This window comes from Siniperca chuatsi, linkage group LG1 (assembly GCF_020085105.1).
Source record: "Siniperca chuatsi isolate FFG_IHB_CAS linkage group LG1, ASM2008510v1, whole genome shotgun sequence".
Lineage (NCBI taxonomy): Eukaryota > Metazoa > Chordata > Actinopteri > Centrarchiformes > Sinipercidae > Siniperca > Siniperca chuatsi.
Window position 1 is genome coordinate 10,625,655 of NC_058042.1, and position 12,393 is coordinate 10,638,047.

At 39.7% G+C, this 12,393-nt stretch overlaps 1 protein-coding gene and 1 long non-coding RNA gene across 6 annotated transcripts in view; one reads left to right on the forward strand and one right to left on the reverse strand.

The window, feature by feature from the left end:
• LOC122874494 overlaps window positions 1-12,393 on the forward strand; it is a 44,677-nt gene that overhangs the window by 25,478 nt on the left and 6,806 nt on the right. The window lies entirely within an intron of this gene.
• Window positions 1-12,393, reverse strand: part of nhsb (Nance-Horan syndrome b (congenital cataracts and dental anomalies)) — a 54,965-nt gene that overhangs the window by 24,040 nt on the left and 18,532 nt on the right. The gene's annotated exons all lie outside the window — the stretch shown is intronic.

Below are 12,393 nucleotides of genomic sequence, written 5' to 3' on the forward strand. Positions count from 1 at the left end.
AACAACTTAAAGATTAAAGCTGTGAAGAGCGTGAGCCAAAGAGAGAGAGAGAGAAAACAGAGAGACAGAGTGGGACAAAGAGGCAGAACAGGGAGAAAGAGTGTGTGTGTGTGTGTGTGTGTGTGTGTGTGTTTGTCAGCTCTAGAGGCGCCATGCTACAAATCCCCACTCTATTGTGACACATGACCAAAGACACCAAAGTCAGCATCTATGCACGACATTGTATTGACTTACATTCATTCCCTGGAAACTTAAACCTTAACCATAAACACTACATGCCTACCCCCTACCCTTAGTCTAACATGAACCAAAACTAAACCCTTACCTTAACCAAACAAGACTAAATGTCTATAGCCATGGCAGCGGTTCTGTGAGGCTGCACTTGCATACAGGCACAGCGGTTACCATGTTCACCATCTTAGTTTAGCATGTTAGCTTGCTAAGATTTGCTAATTAGCTCTAAACACAAAGTACAGCTGAGGCTAATGGGAATGTCATTTTTGCTTTGCAGGTATCTAGTCATAAACCAAAGTATTGGACAAATTAAAAATTTGATCTGATGATGGCACGAGGTGAAAAGTGAAGGGTCCACCAAAGTTATTACAGTTCATCCTGAGATGGACATGCATGTGTGTACCAAATTTCATGGCAACCAATACAACAGTTGTTGAGACATTTCACTGGCTAAAACCAAGTCTTAACTCTACAATGTAATCTTTTATCTTGTGGGACCAGCTTTTTGTCCCCAAAACATATTTTAGTCCCCAGAATGTGAGTAGTACAGGTGCACACAGACACACACACACACACACACACACACACACACACACACACACACACACACACACACCTTCATAAGCATCACTGTCTCTTATTGGAGCCTTTACCTCACTCTCACACTCTCCATCTCTTTTCTCTTTGCATCTTTTCTTCTTTTGGATTTAATGTATGTGCCTCCTCCCCATGCTGCCCCCCCCGGGTGATGCCAGTGCTGTTGTCAGGCTGGAGCTGAAAGCAGCCAATCGGGTGGCTCTGTGCTGAGGAGCTCTGGGGTGATGTTAGGCAGTTTCATGCTCATACGATGAGCTTTGCCAAATGTAGGTCATGCTTCTCCTCTCTCTCTCACTTTTACAGACACACACACACACACACACACACACACACTACACACACATACACACACATAAACCTCTTCACCCCTTCACATACACATACACAGAAAACAGATTGGCAGTGTGTATTTTCACCGCAAAGGTACACACACATAGCTACAGACACACAAAGGTGTACTCTTACAAACACACATGCAAACACAGAATTCATCCCTCCACACACACTCACACAGGGTGGGGTGGCACAGTTTGCTCAGTGGTAACACTCTCAGCTGTTTGGTAACAACTGGTGGATCTGTTCCCCACAGGACAGACGGCTCATAAGATGTTGGGATTCTATCTCTGTAGCCAATATTTCCACCAATGATAAAAAACTGATTACAGAGTAAAATCACACTATGACACAAAAAAAACAAAAAAACTCCTGCCTTCCCCTGAACTCTTGTTGAACTGCTTGTCTGTGCAGCAGTATAGCATATGCATTTTGATGTGAACAGCAGTCATAGCCAGCAGATTATATATAGATGGTAAATCAGAGACCTGAACTAAGCAGTCTTACTGGATTTAGAAAATAATGCAATGAATGTATGTTATATTAGAGAAATGTATACTGGCAGGATTTTTTTGAATACTGAGGTCATGAGTCCATATTTCCCCAGGGCAACCCCACTCACCTAAGAAATTCTTGATTCAATATCAACCAAACTGTAAAATTTTCTGAATATAAACAATTGCACAATTGCACAATTTCACATTTTATCTTTTCATGTAACTGTTCAGTTATACTTACAATACACAAGTAGATTTTGTCTCACTCTTCTTCACTCTATTGGTTTCCCTTATTAAACCATAAGAGGGATAACAATAAGAAGAGCAGGCAAATTAGAGAAGGATTTGAGACAGTTGAGATATAACTCGCATGAGAGGGACTGGTCCAAAACTGGCCCACCCAATCAAAACTTGGCTTAAATGCCTGCCTGAATACTCAGATACTAATTCTAAATTGTTAAAGAATCAGAAGATCTGGACATCAGAAAACATCTGGTTCAAGGTCAACTTTACCGCTTCAGCTGTCTCTGATTAAAATGCTGAATTGTTAGCTCCTCACTGAATTGAGGGGTGAATTAGAGTTTTGTGAAGAACAGCTGACCATCGGAGCAACTCTTGACCATTTGCCAAGTAAAAAAGAGAAGCTATTCTCAATGGACAATGCACCAAAAATAATTAAGTTTGAATTTAGGTTTAAAGCATATTCATAGTTTCTGCTGCAACAGTAAATGAATTCATGTAAACAAAATAGCAAAACTTTTCTACATAAGTACTATCAGCCAGTTAAATGAATGACCGTACAAATCCTTTAAAACCTGCTGCATTTTGTGAAGGAATCAGTTGATTCCAAAATAATATTTACTCCACATTTACTGATCCCAATGTCTGTAAAAACCTAAACCTAAACTCTGCTGCCTTCTCCCATACCATGTAACACAGATAAAATATAATAAATGAAAAAGTAACAAGAGATAGTAAAGGACAAACTAGACTTTCAGACCCACAGTCCAATCATTTAGCAGCAAAAAAGGAGCTTTCTGGAGAAATCTGACAAATACTTGATGCTTTTTTAAGAGCTAAAATACGCCCCTGTTACTCTGTGTACTTTAGGAGAGCTGATGGGAGGCTAAATCACTCTTTACAGGTCTCTCAGTTTTCCCTTTTTGGTCATTTGGACCCAATTAAAGTCAACTTCTGTGTTTTTAATTGACAGTATAAACCTTCACATACACATTTCTCCTTTGTCAAGAGCAAGTCCTGTATTTTCTGTATACAGTATACTTGTAGGGTTGGCAGTGGTGTAAAAAGTACTCAGATCTTTTACTTAAGTAAAAGTACCAGTACAACAATCTAAAAATACTCCATTACAAGTAAAAGTCCTTCATATCCTGTTTATCAGTTATACTTAAAGTATCAAAAGTTAAGGGGCTTGCTCCACGGAAAAAGGGCCCCTGTGATTATTACACAATTGATAACACTGATGCATCACTGTGTAAGTAGCAATTTCCTGTTGTAGCTAGGGGTTGGGCCCCTTCTAAGATCTGACGGGTTGTGAGATGATGTGACAAAAAGGTTGGGAAAACTGGTTTAGTCTTTAACAATGTGTTTTATTTTATAGTTCATAATATGTTTTTTTAATGTAAAATCCTGATCTGAAAAGTAACTAGTAACTATAGCTGTATGGTATGTATGTAATGTAGTAGAATATTTCCTGATGAAATATAGGGGAGTAAAAGTATAAAGTAGTATAAAATGGAAATACTCAAGTACCTCCACTTCTGTATTGACATTTAGCTCTCTTTCATAGCTTACAGGAGGAACCTTTCCTCTTAAATTGCTTTGTTGTAGGATATGAATTAGCATTACACTATGAGCTGCTGACAAATACGCATTCTCCCCTGACAGACACACACACACACACACACACAAAGCTCCTCAGAGAGAGAATCATTTCTACTTCCCTGGGTTGCCACTGCTAGGTTGACCTATTTTTGTCCAGACCCCCCCCCCCTCTCTCACTCACTCACGCCAGCCCCATAATTCACCCTGCTTAATAATTCACTACAGCTTTATAAGCCTCTACTCTACTAAATGACATGCTCAGGAAAACAACAACAGTTTTTACAGATGCATTTTACAAAGCTAGAATAAGAAAAATAGAATAATGTCCACACAATATAGGATGTACTGCATGTAGGGTAGGATATATATAGTATACAAAAGGAAGGGTACAAGGATACAAGTTACTTGTAGCTGTAAGAAGGTAATGGCAGGTAATTTACATTCACCACATCACTTTTTGGAAGGTAACAGAATGAGAACGTAGAAAGAAACAGGGATAATGGTGGTGGTTGTGGGGTGTTATTGTAAAACCGCAGATTATTTGCAAGTCTATGCACAGACTCGCTCTGCCTGATGTGATTGGATGGCCAGATTGGGCAGGAACCAATAAGGGCACCAGGAGGAAGAGAGCAGGCACAGAGAGTACTCTTGCTGATGCTGGGCACACCCTGTAACCCTGTGTGTGTGTGTGTGTGTGTGTGTGTGTGTGTGTGTGTGTGTGTGTGTGTGTGTGTGTGTGTGTGTGTGTGTGTGTGTGGAAGTGCCTCCAAAATTAATGTGTATGCTAAGTTTGTGATTATTTATATATTTTGTGCACATTTGAAAGACAAGCTATTTCCTTTCAACTAAAAATTCCAGCCTCCTTTATTTTACATCTACCCTGCCCCCTTTTTATATCTCCTCCCAGGAGCTGATGCAGAACAAAGACAACAACCATAATATATTCTGTGCCCATATTGTCATTGCATTATAAATAACACTTGCACCTCTGCAGTTTTTGCATACGCCTGTGTACCTCTGTGGATCTTTAAATTTGATGGTGTTATTTCTGAATTTCCTTACTTGGTCTATTTTTAAGAGTTGTGAGGTGCAGCAGACGATTCAGACTTTAAGGACTTTAGTGAGAAGAGGAACAAGGTTGGCCAAATGATCTTGTCTTAAAGGAGTAGTTGGAAATTTTAGGAAATATGCTTATTTGCTCTGCTTCTGAGAGTTAGATCAGAATGTTGATACCACTCTCATGTCTGTCCATTCAATATAAGGCTACAGCCACCAGTCATTTAGCTTAGCTTACCATAAAGATTGGAAACAGAGGGAAACAGCTATCCTGGCTTCACCCAAAGGTACCAAAATCCACCTACCAGCACTTCGATAGCTCACTAATTAACACTTTATATCTTGCTTGTTTAATACATATATTATGAATCGATTTGCTGATTTGAATTTGAATCGTTGAACATTTCAGTCAAAAGATTCTAAGCTAAGCGAGGTCATCACCGTTCAAATTAACTTCAGTATGTGGAACAGTAAATTAACACATCACAATTACTGTCTCCAGTTCAGTAGTACGTTCAGTATGTTGCTGGTTCAAGCTGTCACGTTCAGTTCAGTACAAAACTAGGCCTATGAAATTGATAAGGTTAATGACTCAGCAACAAACTATTTGTGAGAGAGTTATCAGCTCCACTGCTAAAAGCTACTGATTTGGTCAGAGACGATGGTGATTCAGTATAGTAAGTTAAGTTTGAAGATTCTGTGTTAAAGGTTTGTTTGTACATGTACTGGACACCTCTAGTTTTGTACGGATTAAACAAACAAGATATAACGTGTTAATAAATGAGCTTTAGACGTCTTGGATAGAACTAGCTATTTCCCCCTGTTTCTAGTCTTGCTAAGTTAAGCTAACCAGCTGCTGGTTATAGCTTCATATTTATTGTACAGACACAAGGGTGGTATCGATCAGGGCTAAAACAATCTATTAATTGATATTAATTAATTAATCTATTATTATATGTAAAAACAGCCTCATTGCTTCACTTCCATGCTATATTTTCCACAATGGCTCTAATGAGAGCACAGAAATAGCAGGGGTGTTGGGTGCGTGAGTGTGTGTGATGCTGTAGTCTGATCGATGAACCCCAGCCTTATTGCTCTTCTCATACACACTGCCCTCTCACACACATAACATACTCTGTCTCTCACTGTCACACACCGACACCCACACACACACACTGTACAATGGTTACAGTTTCCTTCCCTTCTATCTCCTTCTGTCATCTTCCCCCGTTGTCCTTTTATCTCTTGCTCCCTTCACCACTCCTTCTTTATTCCTTCGCCCCTTCTTCTTCTTTCTGCACTTCAACCGTGGCTGCATCCTGAAGGGCCAACAAACTGTAATGATCGCATTGTCTGTCTCCGCTCCACCTCCTCAGCTGACCAAATACCGATGGCTTTTAACCAATCAGCATCTAAACCATCACAAACTTTACTGAAAGAATTCAAAAAGGAGGGGAACTCAAATCACACAAACGCAGAAGATATTTATAATAACCAAAATTTTTGTGTGATACTGTAAAATATTCTAAAGTCGAGGCTCACTTAGTCGCTTTTTCTGGAGCTTTCAACTGTCAGCAAATGGCACAAGCTTATTGCCTGGGTCCAGACCTTTGAATCCGCCCACTCCACCAAGTTGAGTGATTCTGGTCTGGCATCATGACATGAAATAGCGGTTTCTCAGTTGAAAAAGCAATTATCCAATCCTGGGGGGGACTAACGATTAGCTAACTAGCGCCACGGGTGGGACTAATGTTGTCAAGCTGTTGTCAAGCTGTGTGGCGGAACCAAGGAGGAGTAATAACAACAATGGCGACCGCTATAGACAAGATAGACGCTCCTATTGAGATGGCATGTCTTCTCAATATTGCCCGACATCATAGTTAGTTTTTACTTTGCTCTACTCCACTCTTAAAACCCTGGCAAGACCAGTATGTTGGCATGGCTACACATCATTGTCAACTTAAAATTACATTAGATTCAGGCGGATACGTTGGTCTCTAGTGATTGGTTAGGGAAAATCGAATCCCCCTTCCCTCACAGAAATCAGTTAGAGTGGAGGCAATGTCAGCCTGAAGATGGAAATGGTGTGTAACGATATCAGGCAAACTAGCTCAGGTTTCATCAAATGAAGTTCTTTGGTCATGTGATAACAGATGGTTGTGTATCGGTGGGGAGATTGTTACTTCTGTCTCTGTTCTTAGCTCACATGATGTGATGAAATATGACACCTGAGCAAGCGAATAAAACTTGCTCAGGTGTCATATTTCGCAAGAAATATTAATCGATATAGAAAATAATTGTTGGTTTGCAGCTCTAGTCCAAGAAACTCCAGAAAAGCTAGTAAGTGAACCTTGAGTTTAGAGTATTTTATCACAGATATGTATTACCAAGGTCAAGAGTGAATCTCCACGCACAAACCATAATGCTGTTCTCCATTTGTACTTATGTAGGCTCTCAGCAATTCCAATAATTGTATTAATTTGGAATCGTGTTTTTAAGTCTAATACTAACTCTCTTTTAGCTCTGTTTTTGGTCTCTACCAACTCCTGAGGAAAATATGTGGCTCTTTAGCTGCTAAATGCTCCACTATGTTCACCAGCTTGTCGCTGTGTCTGTCTGTTGTTTGGTGCTAAGCAAGTAGTGTACAATGGGTTTTTAGAGCTTTCTTGCTATAAACAGCTGCCTGCTGTGGCCAAAAACAGCGAGAGGTGAGAGTGAACCAAAACAGTAAAGTTGCTGGACAACTAAACAACGAGCTGAAGCTCGCTATAAAGCTCCTAGCCGAGGGGAGCTGCAGATTTGGGGGATAATTCTCTGTAGGTTCATCACTACTCTGGTGTGAGCAAACCAAGAAATGCCAATAGTTTTCTTTCTGCCTTTTCTTCTTATTTGACTTTAGTGATATCGAGCTACACAGATAGTTTTAACTTGATTTGTTGTGATATATCTGTCTCTGAGATGTCTGTTTCCACCCCAAAACAATGAAGATTAATGGAATTTCATTTGTGGTGCTCACAGGAGCTGCTGCAGCCCTTGTGTGGTTACATTTTTGAGGAGGTGCGTATTAGCCATGGTGTAGCCTACAGCGGCATAATGCACTTTGGTGCATTGAACAAAAAGCACATAATGTCTGAAAAGCATACCAATCTAACACCTTTTGAATGTGTCATAAATGTTCCATCAATGTCGCATCCATGTCAATTGTTACTGAATAAAGTTTTGAAAGGTTTGTTGTTTCATAAAAATGACAACATAACCCCTCCGAGTTCAGATGAAAACAAAGTGAGCAGTTTGATTCTGGGAAGAGGTGGCAGGGGATGGCCGCATGGATAATCACCTACCGAATCTACTGAACGATTCTGACAGCTTCGAAGGAACAAACACAGATTTTAAACCCCACCAGGGGATTTCACTTGCATTTAATCCCCTCAGAGTTCAAGTAGATTTCAGTAGCATAAAATGTGTTTGTGTGTATGTGAAAGTATCCATAATGTTGAGCAATGAATCAGGCTGCTGTGAGGGGTAATAACACAGCTTTGAAAGTCTTGTGACAAGTGACAAAACAAACTCACTACAAGGTCCATTTAGTAGCTGTTCTAAAGCTTTTGATTATATCACAGAATCTTCCTCAGCAGAAGAAGTTGCCCAGTTGTCATTGAATTGTAGATTCAAATTTTTCAGATGATTTCTTGTCCATGATGGCTTTAAAGGGGAACTCCAAAAGTTCCAAAAGGGAGCTGTGCAAAATCTGCTAAATTGCCTCAGGTGAGTCAGCATCCGTTGGGGCAGAAGACTACAAATTTGAATAATCTGTGGATGTGAAGTTAGAAAGAAGTGAGTTTAGCATCCCCTGTAGTCCGTTCCTCATCTCTGCTTGAGGCTAGCGACTCGAGGCAACATTAGCCTCTCCTAGCATAACACACCTGAATCTGCAACTAAATTGTCAGCAATTAAATTGCATTATGGGTAATGTAGGCACCAGGTTTTGACATGGCAGAAGAATTCATGGAATAAAACAGAAGATATCTCTGGTTCTGCAGCATTGATTTTGATCCTTTTTTTTAAACTGTCCATCGCGAATCCGACAGTGTTATAGGAGTGCAATGCTAAATCGACGGAGTAGGGTACTCTTTTTAAATTGAGAAGTTCTTTACTGACCTTGAAAACAGTAGTTCACACAACAATCTTACTACAAGGTCCATTTAGTAGCTTCCAAGGTCAAGAATACATTTTCAATCTTAAAATATTAAAGTCATTTCTTACTTGAAAGTATAGTTATGTGAAAACAGTAAAAAAAATCCACCTCCCATGTTGCATGTCATCTGTAATGTTAAAGACTATGGTTTGATTAAGGTAAGAGTCTAAAAAGCATCAAAAAGCATCAGGTACAAGGGCAGCTGAGGTCAGCATGGCTTTTAGGAGCTTTTATTCATTCCTTTATTGGTTCATCCTGTGTATTCACTGTGAAACACACTACCACTGAATGTCTAACCCTCTTCGTCTGCTTGGAGACAATTTCAGTGTAATTGTAGTGAAACTTTAGCTGCCAACAGAGGAGACAGACCATGGATGTATTAAGAAAATCAGACAGTGAGTGGCTTTTTCCATAGACTGCTTACTGACATAGTTACGCTGTGAGAGGAGTAAAGATTACATGTGCGTCTTGGAGAGATACATGCAATTACACCTTTTTAACATCTTGCTAGAATGGCATCGGATTGCAATCTGTCTTGAATGCTTCTTGGATGCATTTACATTTATCTTTTTTGAGATCAGATAGCTCCGATCTGCCCAAGATGCATGAAGTGACTAGCCTAAGTGTAAATGATGTCAGAATTGTGATGTTACAGGTTATGAATTCATTACCATCTGCACAATGCTGTGCTTACTTTGCTAACAGGCATAAACTGGAATTTAACTTCATTTATTGAAAGAACTCAAAAAGAAACAATCTGAAACATAGCTGTGTCTTATTGATTGTTTGTACAGCACTGCCAGATTTCATATAATTCTCACAAATACAATACAAAGGGTGTATTGACTAAACTGTCCTTGTGCTCAAGAATGACATTTGAATTCATTACCTTAAAAAAAAGAAAATAAGGAAGATGAAAGGTTATTTGCATTACATTGAAATCACCATTCACTCACAGACTCACAGGTAGAGGTGTCAGACTGTAACTACTGATAGCAAATAGTCATTTCACAGAAATTTTGCAGTGCCCTTCATTGAATAGGCCTCAACAGCTGGTAACATGCAAATAATACCATACACCTCTGCACCTTCTAAGACCTGAGTCTCAACACACATTAATTTTATCAAAAGGAAATGACCACTAGTTTCAATTAAAACATCAAAGTATAAAATGTTGAATGCTGTGACTCTAAAGTAAAGAAAAAGGAAAAATGTACGACCTCCCACAGTAAGCTTTCATGCAGCTATATTAACAAGCTCTAAACGCAATCCTGCTCTCAATCCTGCTTCTCCTACAAAAGGACGCAACATAATGAGATCAGTGTCAGTCCTATCCAATCTATCTGTTTACTGTGGAGTTAAGCAAGGTTTTTACTGTCTAAATCTGTTCAAAAGCTTTGAAACCACCGCCCTGGTTACATATGGCTTTAAGAATATATAGTCAGTATACTGCAACCATATGGATAGCCATAAAAATGTAAGGAGACAAAAACTTTATTGATCTCAGCGTTCACATTATTTGTTTGCATTTCTTAAACCACTTCCTATTATAACTTTGAAATGTGCATACAAACAGCTGTATAATGCAGTGGACTATTATAATAGGCATACAGTACATCAGTCTACAACTTCCAAGAATAAGTTCTTCTAACAGTCTGCAAGTAGCAAAAGTTGATTTCAGACAGTTTCATAACTTTTCAAAACCATCATTCTGACATTCACACCCAGAAATGAAATCAGGACCAAGTTCTGAACAACAGCTGGAACAGACACGCTCCAAGTTTCAATGTGCTGATAGTCGGACTCTCTCTGCACCTTGTTAACAGCCATGACATGAGTAAGCTTCCCCTTCACCACATTCACAAGACTTCATCAACGTCTTGAAGGGACAAGATGATTAAGTACAATGAAAATCCAAACTGTCCTCACCCGAAAAACGTCTATACAGGTCATTTGTGCAAGCAGCTTACTGCGACCCATGTTTACATTTATTGTAGGATGCGACCTCTAGTGGTAATTATGATGGGAGGAAACCAGGAAGTCAGGTGACATAGTATAAAGAGCTAGAAAGTCCGCTTATGGAGGTGGTGGGGTGGATGGATGATGGATGGCACAAACATACACAGGACTTTCACCCAGGAGACCAGGGTTTGTGTCCTGTGTGAAACCAAAAGTCATTGACTTTATTCTTAAGTTAGTTGCGTAACTTAACGTAACGTACTTATTTTAACCCAAACCATGATCTTTCAGCCCTTCCTCACCTTACAGCCTGTCCTCAACTTCCACCGGTAGGGGCACTCATTTAGGAAACGCTCCTGTGTGTCGTATTAGAGGGTAAGAACAACCGACCTATGGGGTAGTATTGGGTGGATGACTTACTGTGAAAATCACATGTAGCCTATAACTGAGGGGCTATGAATCAAGATGTCTGCCAATAATTCCCTGTTACAAGATGGTGTAGTCCCTCATTCGTCCAGGAGTGTTCCATCGTAGAAAAGGTTTCAGTCGTGGTCATCTGGACCAAGCCATTTTTGTGAAAAAAAAAGAAAAAAAAAGAAAACCACTCTTTAAACAGAAATGGTGGTCTGAGATTCAACTTGCCAACCGTTTACCACAGTGTATTAACACCATGGTCAAGCCAATCATATGCTAATCAGGGACTTAACTGTGATGAGGGAGGTGCAGCCAGAGAACAATAGGCCTGATTACTGGGCCATCATGGAAACAAAAGAAGGTCAGTTTCAGGTGAAACTAGGCAAGGCAAACGGCAGACACTCAGGAAGACTCCTCCCTGAGGGCAGGGCCTAAGCAACACAGAGTAGCTTAAATTTCTGAGTTCTCTGACCATTTTCACAATTGAGAATGATAGGAGCCGAAATGTCTTGATTCTGAAAACAGTGTCCAGATGACTACGACTGAAACCTTTTCTACAATTCCCTGTTACAGTGAATCATGCTGAGAACGTTTTGTATGGACATCCTCCATGATGACAAGGAAATACAATGAGGGGGATTCTCTGCACACTTCTCTGCACACTTGATCTGAGGTTGAAGCCATCGTGTCTGATGGTCATCCGCACTGCAATTACAAACATTGCCCTTGTTTTATGTGCTGCAGGTCCACACAGGTTTGATAGTGGTGCACACTGAATGCTCCTTTAATTGCATCCCTGATACTGATGCAGCATTCCTTTTGCATAATGTTAATTTTAATAATCCTAAAGTTAAAAAAAATATCTCTAATTCATCAACTTCTCTTTATCTGTGTCTGTGATGTCTTATTGCAATAAATCAGTGAGGATTAATGGCTTTTACCTGGATTCACCTCATCAGTGCATTTCATGGAATGAGAAAGAGATCCTGACAGCCTATAGACTCAACTTTAATGGTATAAATAATGAGCACACTGTTCCCTGCAGTCATAAATATTAATCTGAAATTACATTACAAAAAAAAATGCAGTCAAACAACTGCAATAAACCATTTGGTCATTGTGACATCAGTGGCTTCTGTACGGTTTGGGACAAGCAGGCAACAACACACCCAGAAAATCATTTCAGAGTTACACTTGAATGAAAACGATGGGGTTATGTAGCAAACTTGGTCTCATTAGAAACAACCTGTTTTTAGGCAGAGACTC